This window comes from Chaetura pelagica, unplaced genomic scaffold (genome assembly GCF_000747805.2).
Source record: "Chaetura pelagica isolate M959 unplaced genomic scaffold, ChaPel_1.0 scaffold521, whole genome shotgun sequence".
Taxonomy (NCBI): Eukaryota; Metazoa; Chordata; class Aves; order Apodiformes; family Apodidae; genus Chaetura; species Chaetura pelagica.
The window spans coordinates 49,726-59,732 of record NW_009952055.1 but is presented as its reverse complement, the minus strand read 5'-3'; positions in this window follow the sequence as shown (position 1 = coordinate 59,732).

Genomic DNA, 10,007 nt, shown 5'->3' with positions numbered 1-10,007 from the left:
AAGTGGGGGCAACAATACAGGTCCAGGGGTATCCAGGAGAGAACACTAGCATACTGCTGGGAGGGAATATAAAAAGCTCAGTAAGAAATAGGGTTAGGAACAGAAAGGAAGTGTACCATGTGATAGCATGTTGGGGAATCTGAAGCATGAAACATACACAAAGAACAAGGTTCAGCTTCTAACCACTCTTCAGTTCCTACCTTGCTGGGCACTTGAAAATAGTGTTCAGCTGCTCTTAGCTATGGAAATAGTAATATAATACCAAATATGGACAGAATTGCTCTTCAAAAGTGAGGGAGAAATGAAGGAATGTAGGAATATTCTCTGAAATTGCCCTTTGGATAAATTTTAGTGAGCACATCTAGTAGCCCTCCCCACAATAAGCAAAGTCCTCTCACCCACAGCTTACTGTATACAGCAACTGAACAGACTGAAGGAGACTAACAGAAGATAAGCTAAAGGAGTGTACCTTCTGCTTTCCCCCCATTTCCAAGGGCATCAGGATCACAGTGACCTTCAGTGAGAGTGGAGTTATAGATTCCTCTCTACCCCCACAGATTCATTCAGCAAAGAAAAAGCATTGACTATCTTCACTTTTATTTTATCTTTCCACTTTGAAGTAGTTAATAGTCTGAATAAAGGATTGTAAGATACATCTTTAAAATGTAGTTTGAACAACTGAAGAGTCAACAAAGACTAACCTTGAGAGCACTACTGCATTCCAGAGCTTGCTTTTCACTGATCTCAACTCTTGAATTAGAAGGCTGCAGTTATGCACCAGTAGTACAAGTTCAAAAATGTTTGTTTTTTGTGAAACCTGGAAGAGCCTTGAAATCACCTTTTACAAATTCAAGAATGCATGCTCTGAAGCATTTAAAAGTATCCTCCAGAGAATTTCCTTCATGTCAATGGCAGGGGAAAGGGGTTCAGTTCTCAGAAGTGTTCTCTCTCAGAAGAGCTATTTATCTGCAGATAAGCCTTTCCTCTTTCCCCATATTACAGTATGTGAGCTTCATATTACTGTAAACAAGAGCTTCAGCAGGGATAACTATGCCCTGAAGATAGGGAATAAACATCTATGTTCATAACATTTAGTAAAATGTACATCCATCAGTGTGTTACCTAAAGAAGCTTCTTACAAAGCAAAGAGGAATATGTGTAGGAGGATGATGAAAACTAATGGCAGAAAGAATAAGCATAAGTATAGGAATGGATAGTTAATATTTAGAAGTGCTTAATATAAATTACACAGGCAAAAGCCTGGAGGTCTTTATGAACTTTATGGATGCTGAGGATCTGTCCCTATTATGATGATCAGGGGCTAATTCAGGTGCAGGCCTACATTCCAACGTTGAGCATATTAAGGATTTCTTCTTCCTCAGATATTCTTCAGAAGATGAACACTTCTGACTGATAGACACTCCATTAATAGTATTTTACCATGCAATGATGGGAAGTCTTGCCTTGTCCCTGGGCATCTGTATAAACTGGTCTGACTGAGTTCAAGATATACCTGGAGAGCAGAAATTTGGACAGAGGGGGCTGCTCCCCAGACTAGCCTACTGAAGGCACAGGACTGATAATTAGTTCTCAGAAATGGAGATCTGTATTAGACAGATGTACCCAGACTTCAGGCAGGACAGATATGCACGATAACCTCTCTATTCAGTGAACAATTCCCTTTCTGTTTGTAGATTAAGGAATGCCTTGCTCTGGTTTTATGTGGCTGCATTCCCATGCTGGTCACAGTTCCCAGAGGAAGGAATCAGAGTTGCTAGCTCAAGCAGACTTGTTGAACAATGTCAGAGGAGCACAGGATCCCATCCACCAGAAACTAGTCTAAGATCTGGACATTAACAGTGTGATGCTTCTCACTAGCAGACCTGTGACCTAAGAGGACTCAAAAGCACAAGTGTCTTGAACTGTGACACTTTGTTTACAGCCATGTAATCTCTCTGATACAAGTTTGTGACAATCCACTCGAAGATCCAGTGCCAACTTGTTTGCCAAGTTCCTGTTCTGATGTGCCTGTTTGTGGCACATTTCACTCCTTTTCTAATCCAATAAGCTGAAAATCATTAAAGGTATAGTAACCAATCCACCCAAAGTTTTGTTTTGATTAATAATTTGCATAACAACTAGTTTTTAGAAGCAGTTCTATAGCAGTTTCATTCTAGACCTAAACTCTATTGTGGGTAGTCCCTTTATATCAGAGAATCACAAAATAATAGAATCAAATAGCTTGGAAAAGACCAAGACCATCAAGTCCAATCATTAATCTAACACTGGTTTTGTTGAACCTCATACAGTTGGCTTTGGCCCATTGATCCAGCCTGTTCAGGTCCCTCTGTAGAGCCTTCCCACCCTCAGGCAGATCAACACTCCCTCTCAACTTAGTGTCATCTGCAAACTTACTGAGGGTGCACTCAATCCCCTCATCTAGACCACTGATAAAGAAATTGAAGAGAACTGGCCCTAACCACCTGAACCCTGGGGAACACCATTTGTGACTAGCTGCCACCTGGATTTAACTCCGTTCACTAGAATAATCTTGGCCCACATTAACATTTAACCAAATTTGACAGATTTTGCAAATCTCTCAAGGCAGCCTGCCTCCATTATGCAGACTTCCTCCTAGTCACAGCCACAGTAAGAGTTTTCATGTGATATGGCACTGCTCAGTGAGAACTTCTGGCAGAGAATTTGTCCCTTATGTGCTCCCAGTTTCAGCTCACCTCCCAGGGGGAAACTGGTGCAGGGCAGGAGGAGAGAGGGGAAAAAACTGAATCAAGTGTGCAGATTTGGTAGGCAGATGGAAGAAGAGATGTTAAAGGAAGTGGCAGTGTGTGGGGTTTTGGGTGCCTGTCCATGCACTCATATATACAGTGAAAAAGCACACCCTTTCACCTGAGCCATATATTGCAGGGGGTCCTGGTGGGCCTGGTGGGCCTGGTGGGCCAGGAGGTCCAATTCTTCCATAACCTGGTAAACCAGGTAGGCCAGGTAATCCTGGAGGTCCTCTAGGTCCAACAACTGAATCCCCTTTTGGTCCCTGTCAGTGATAAAAAGTGTTTCTTTTAATGTATCAGTTTCACTGCTGCAGCTCCTTCACCTCTGGTGGCAACACTTCCTGAAGGTCTGCCATAAGACCACTGCTTAGACATGAGTCTGTATGCAATTTTCTTCAAGGAGGCACAGATATTAAGAGAAAAGAAAACATTTTACCATAAACCAAACAGAATTCAAAAATGTAAGTTTCAGAATGCTTTCTGAAAGTTCTCATGCCTATTCCTGAGTAGCTGATACCTGCAAAACTCTTGACAGTACTCTCAGAGTCCTGGACCTCAGCTCTTCTTGTACTGAGACTATTTCCTCTGATGTTCTTGTAAGAGCTTGTCTGAAGGTATATGGTGGAAATATTCAACATAAAGTGTGTCTATGCAGGGTTTATGTCTCATGACATGTTGTCTCCTCCCTCCTGTGATGAAATGTCAGTTCATATCCCTTAAGCTCTCCAACTGCCAGTATTCCAGATTTAAAAGGCTCCAACTATCCACTTTTCCAGTTTAGCAGTGTGTTCTTAGGCTGAATGAGCAGGGTTTGCACTCCCTGTGCTCAAAATGGCTTGCATCTATGGAACAGTTTTTGGACCATGGGCTCAGTCTCTGATGGACCTGAGCTGTGCCACCCAACTCCTTGCCAGTGGAGCAGTTTCTAAACAGGGAGATTGTTCTCAGCAGTCGTGCCAGCAGGATGTTTGAAGGTAAGCTTGTTAATTTAACACTTCATTCTCAGCTGTGACCTACCCATTCATGCTCCTTGGCACAGAACATGACAACAGAATAATGCAATGCACACATTTGTTGACCAGATGCCAGACATAAGCTAGTTTCCGAAGAATCATTGTATTTGATTCCAAAACAGCTCTGGTGGCAATTACCAGAAGATAAAACAGCTAGGTAAAGATCAGACAGTGGCTGAATTTTAAAGGAATTACTCAGATGGGTACACACTGTTCTTTCATGTTTTTGGATTACTGGAATAGAAAACAAGATTAATTATTTAGATGGTCAATTTCCAAGTCAGCCTCTGTCTAACTGTCTAACTTTATGTAGACTACTTTGGCCTTCATAGATATGAATAGCAGGAACACAAGCTGCATGTATTGCCTTGATTTGTAATGCTATTAATAGCATGAATCTACACACTGATGTAGTGGTATCAGACATTTGAGCATAGCATTACATCCATTTTTCATAGCTAATTAATTCTGTGCACAACAGTGAAGTGCCTGTGTTTATGCCTCTCTCATATTCACCTAATGGTTAGCATATGAATTCTACAGTTTTCAGCATTATCTTGATGTTTGTCCTATTTTAGTACCTTCTAAATCAAAACAATGGGTACTCACAAATATTCCTATTCTACAACCTGCGTGACTTACAACTAATCCTGGTCTTCCAGGTAGTCCAGGAGGTCCTGTAAGAAAAAACCCTCCATTTGGTTCTCCTTTTTCTCCTTTTACACCCGTGACTCCATTGTCTCCTTTTTCACCCTTTAAAGAGAATGTATTTTAAAACATTGAGCTGAAGTGTGATCAGAACTATGCAATTTGAAGTTACATGAAATCTCTGAGAAAAGCATATGCACAAAATCTTTTTGACATCACTTCCCTGTCTGGTGATATGGAATGAAAAGGAATGCTTCCTCTATTGAGGCTGCAAGGCTCTGTCAGGACTGGGGTCAGGACAGGCAGGATCAGGTGGTGGCAGAGAAAATTCCTGTTTCCTGCTGTTCTACCTAGCAAAACCTTGTGCTATAGCTGAAGGAAGAGAGAAAGTCAGAGAAATCACAAAAGCCTGACTTGGTGTTTTTTTCCTTCATCAAGGAAAAAGCAAAGCAAGACTGCCATGGAATGGACAGATATTTAAAAATATGTGGCAAAGTGAAGATTGCTGTGCATAGAATTAGAAAGAAAGGTGGTGGTGTGTACCAGAATAAAATAAGAGACACTACACAAAATTGCAGACACTTTGAACTGCATCTCTTCTGTCCTTCATTGTTGATTATCAGTTAGTTTGGGGAACAGAGTGATAGGTAAGAAGCATTAAAACACTAGGTCATTATATCTCTGTGCAAACTGAGCTAAAGCAGTTGTAGTTTCCTCCTCACATTATTTCTTTCCATTTGTCTGTTGTTCTTTTTTTTTCCTTTGGCTTTTTTTTGGGCTACTGTTTTTACCTTTTTTTGTGAGCTGGCATGGAAAAAAAAGCATTCATTTATGACAGTTAATTTTTACCAACTTATGTTAGGTAACAGTGAATTATTACTCACTTTAATACCACTGGGAAGGTAAAAAGCCTCAGTAATAAAGTGTTTTCAAAAGTATTTTTTATATAATACTGACATCTTCTATAGACTTGTAATAAACTTGTCTATGCAGCTGGAGTTTAAGAAATTAATATAATTTGTAATTGCTGATTTTCTTATCTGTTTTGTATAACTCTCCATGCTATGCTATTTTATACTTAATTTATAGTAAAGAACATTTTTTAAAAAGCTGAACAGAACTCAAACACAAATGGGATATAATTACCTTCATGCTATTCATAAACTGGCTGAAATATGATGGAGGCAGAGGTGGACCTGAAAAATGGAAAAATTACAATAAAGTACAAGAATTACCTGATTTTTTAATTTTTTTATTTTTTTTTAAAGCACTGCTTTGGATATTACTGGTTTAAGAGTTTAAAGGAAAATTATTTACAATAACATCAACCTTTAAATCTAACAGATATTTCTAGTTTGGTTTCCTAACAAAGCAAGGCTTATTTTGTCTGTCACTTCTCCACCGTAGAGAAATATATAAATATTATATTGGAATATATAAATATTCCAAATATCAGATAAATTTATGAATTTCAGATAATTTTGAAAACAAAGAAGGCTCAAAAATTAAAAATTCCCAGTTTTCTGGAAGAAAAACCCACATCATTCAAAAAACAACAACAAAACCTGGAGCTGACAGGGTGAAAAAGAAGCATCCAAGTTAACTCCTTTGATGGAAACCAAAGTAAAAGGTAAACTTTCTCTATGTTTTGCCATCAGTGTCCAATGGGTAGCTGTGTCTTTCATGCAAGGGCAGTACCATAACTGCACTTAGTTAATACTTAGGGGTATGGTTCAATTAAGGACTTGTCAGTGTTAGGTTCATGGTTGGACTCAATGATCTTTTAAGGTCTTTTCCAGCCAAGGTGATTCTGTGATAACTGACAAGAGAAAGAAACAGCATTGCTGCTGGGCTGCTGATCATAGAATAATTGTTACTTGACATTTTTTCTGCAATAAAAACTAATACCAGTACCAATGGTTATACAACTGGTGTGTTGTCTGCCAGTGGTGGTCAGCCAAAGCTGTCAAGCTGGCACAAACAGCCCCAAAAACCTTCAAATATTCTCTGTTTGGCATACACTTGGAAAAAAAGACTGTTTTGTAACTGCCCATAACAGCTCAATGCCTTTTCTTCAAATGTGTTCTGATTAATTTTTTTTTTATCTTTGTGTCCAACACTATGCCAGCCATAGGACTCAGATCTCACTATGCTATCTCAGATTAAAATTAAGTCATGTAGACATTGCATACATCTGTACTCTGGGACAGAAATGTATCTCTGTTATGGTGGCTATTTTGCTTTTATTCCAGCCCTGCCAATTACAGCTTGCTGTGTTTATTATTAACACATTAGAGGAAAAAGAATATAAATATGGTATAGCAACATTAATTTGATATAGTGCTCCTTCCATTTAAAATTATTTCTGACCAAAGCCTTATCTCAGCATATGAGATTTCAAAAATGTATAGAAATGGAAGAGTTTGTAAAAGCAGTCTTTTGAAACAGATGTTTGTTTCTGCAACTATTTTTGAATGTGTAAGAATGAGCAATGTGTATAATTTTTTGATACAAAAAGGTAAATCTTTGGTGCAGAACATCTGTTATGGTGCTCCTAGCACTGGTGAAATGGTATTTTTAGTTCACACAGGCTTTTCATGATTATCATAAATAAAGCATAGAATATTAAGTAGTTGTTTGAATTGAGATAATCAAGTTCCACCTCCTGATGGAAGAGGGGCTAGCCCAAACAAATGAACTCAGAATGCTGAAGTAAGTTACCATGAAATGGATAGCATTGGGTTTTTGCCAATTTGGCCCAATAAGATTCACAATAAAATGACATCTCAGGACATAGACATGATGTCTCTAAGATTAAAAAAATCTCTGACTGGCCAATTACATTTCAGTATCCATTCCTGTACTTAACACATTCATAAAACTCACAAATGTGCAGTACAGATACTTTTTTTCAGAAGACATTTTTTATAACATTATGGGGTTTCTTGTTCAGTGGGTCAGTTCAGAAAGGAAGCAGGGTATAAGTCTTTAGGCAGGTAAGGCTGAAGGGGTAAGTATCACTGAATTGTTTTGTAAGTTAAACATGTATTCATTTACAGGATGTCAATAACATATCAGATTTAGTATACCTGGTGGTCCTGGAGCCCCTCTGTCTCCCTTTTCTCCTTTGAAGTCCACTGGACTATGGCGCCCCAAGGAATCTCTGCTTGCTTTAGCACCTGCCATAAAAACATCATAAATTCTTGAGAACTTGAAAACAGCAGAGACTATAACTGTGACAACCAAAATTACCATAAGTGAGAGCAGGCTTTTCCATATATGTGGGACATGTGGCTTCAGTCCCTGTATACTTGTCTTACTCTTGCCATGAACATTGGATGGAATATTTTTTTTTTCTTTTAAGTAGTTAAATAAAATGAGGAAAAGCACTGACTCGTATGTCTTCTGTGATATTGAGGAGACCTCCTTCTCCATTGTGTTCTACTGGACTGGAAGGAAGCTGCCAGTTGCTCCATGTGGACGCTCTGTTTTGAAGTCACAAAATATTTTCTAGTTCCACAAAGCTCTGAAGGGGCAAAACTGGCACTGAGTTTTCAGCTACCCTTGGAACTGAAGGGCTCCCACACAATTTGGTCAAGGATGCAAGGACTTCAATCAGCAATGACAATTTTATGTAATTATTTATTTATTTTAAATGCAGAATTGCTACCTGCTTCCCTCTACATGTATCATAGAATCATAGAATGGTTAAGGTAGGAAGGGACCTTAGAGATCATCAGGTTCCAACCTCCCTGCTATAAGCAGGGACACCTCCCTCTAGACTAAGTTGCACAAAGCCTCATCCAACCTGGCCTTAAACACCTCCAGGGAGGGGGCTTCCACAACCTCCCCAGGCAACCTAATTCCAGCACCTTACTACCCTAATGGTGAAGAATTTCCTCTTCATGTCTAACTCAAATCTCCCCTCTTTCAGTTTAAAAAACATTACACCTTGTCCTGCCACTACCCACTTTGGTGAAGTTTCTCCCTATCTTTCCTGTGCGTTCCCTTCAGGTACTGGAAGGCTGCTATGAGGTCTCCTTGGAGCCTTCTCTTCTCTAGGCTGAACAGCCCCAACTCTCTCAGCCTGTCTTCACAGCAGAGGTGCTCCAGCCCTTTGATCATCTTTGTAGCCTTTTTCTGGACCCCCTCCAACAGCTCCATGTCTTTCCTGTGTTGAGGGCACCAGAGCTGTACACAGCACTCCAGGTGGGGTCTCACAAGAGCAGAGCAGAGGGGCAGAATCACCTCCCTGGCCCTGCTGGCCACACTTCTTTTGATGCAGCCCAGGATGCAGCTGCTCTCTGGGCTCCAGCACACACTGGCGGCTCACGTTGAGCTTCTCATCAACTACCACCCCACGTCCCTTGGTGAAGCCATATTGGCTGTCAGCAATTATCTCCTTATTTTCCATGTGCCTTAGCAGATTTTCCAGGAGGATCTGCTCCGTGATCTTCCTGGGCACAGAGGTGAGACTGACTGGCCTGTAGTTCTCTGGGTCTTCCTTTTCCCCTTATTAAAAATAGGGGCTATGTTCCCTTTTTTTCCAATCAGCTGGGGCCTCTAATCCATCCTCGGAGTACGTCTTTGAGGAAGGACAAAAGTGTTGAACCACAGCTGCAGAGGTTTTTGTTAAAAAAAAAAAGGCAGAGAAATCTTTTGCAATTCCTGTGTGCAGGGGGAGACATACAGTTTGGAGTATTTGAATTTAGGAGCAGCACTGGACAGCCTTGGCTGTATGGACTTAATTCTGCAGATATAGCCCTGAAGAAACAGGGATAGTTTGCTAAGGACAAGACTTAGATTTTCACTTGTTATTCAGCTATAAGGACTCAGAAAGAAGGCTCAGGGCATCATGATATCCCACAAATTTGACCCTCCGTTGTTCTGAAACTTTCCATTAAAAGGAGTGAAAACTAACAAAACTTCACCCACCTTGTGACGGTTTCACCAGGGCCTTCATGTGTGGAGTTTCTTCTTCCCCATTAGTCTTCATTCCTTCTTTGTCTGCCTGTCATGTTTTTGTCTTAGCTACTGCCATACCTCAGAAATTACTTTATTTTCAACAGGCCTCACCTTCCTATTGAAGGACAGGATGAGAAACATTTATCCTGTCTTACCAGGTAATTCAAACCCCTCCAAAGAGCTGTTAATACCTTGTTAATTTCCCTCAACAATATTCTCTGGGAATCCAGCAGCCATCCAGGAGTGGATCCTGCCTGTGATAATTTCTTTTCAAGCAAAAGTATGGATGTTTCAATCACAAACTCAGTTGTTTTGGTATGCACCACTCAGAGAAGGGAAGTGTTTTGACACCATCAGTCAACATTGGAGGAATGATACTACCTGGCTGCTTGGTGGGATGTGGTATCTGATGGACTTTAGAATTTGCTTCTTAGGAGCATTGAAAGAGCAGAGAGGTATGATTTGGTTGCTCTGACAGGCGATTTCTAAGATTAGATCTTGCAGAAACTGTGTTGCCCTGCTCAATTTATAAATCTAATTCTCCAAATAGCAGATCTAGGCTTATTTGTTCTTTGGTCTACATGTTGAGATG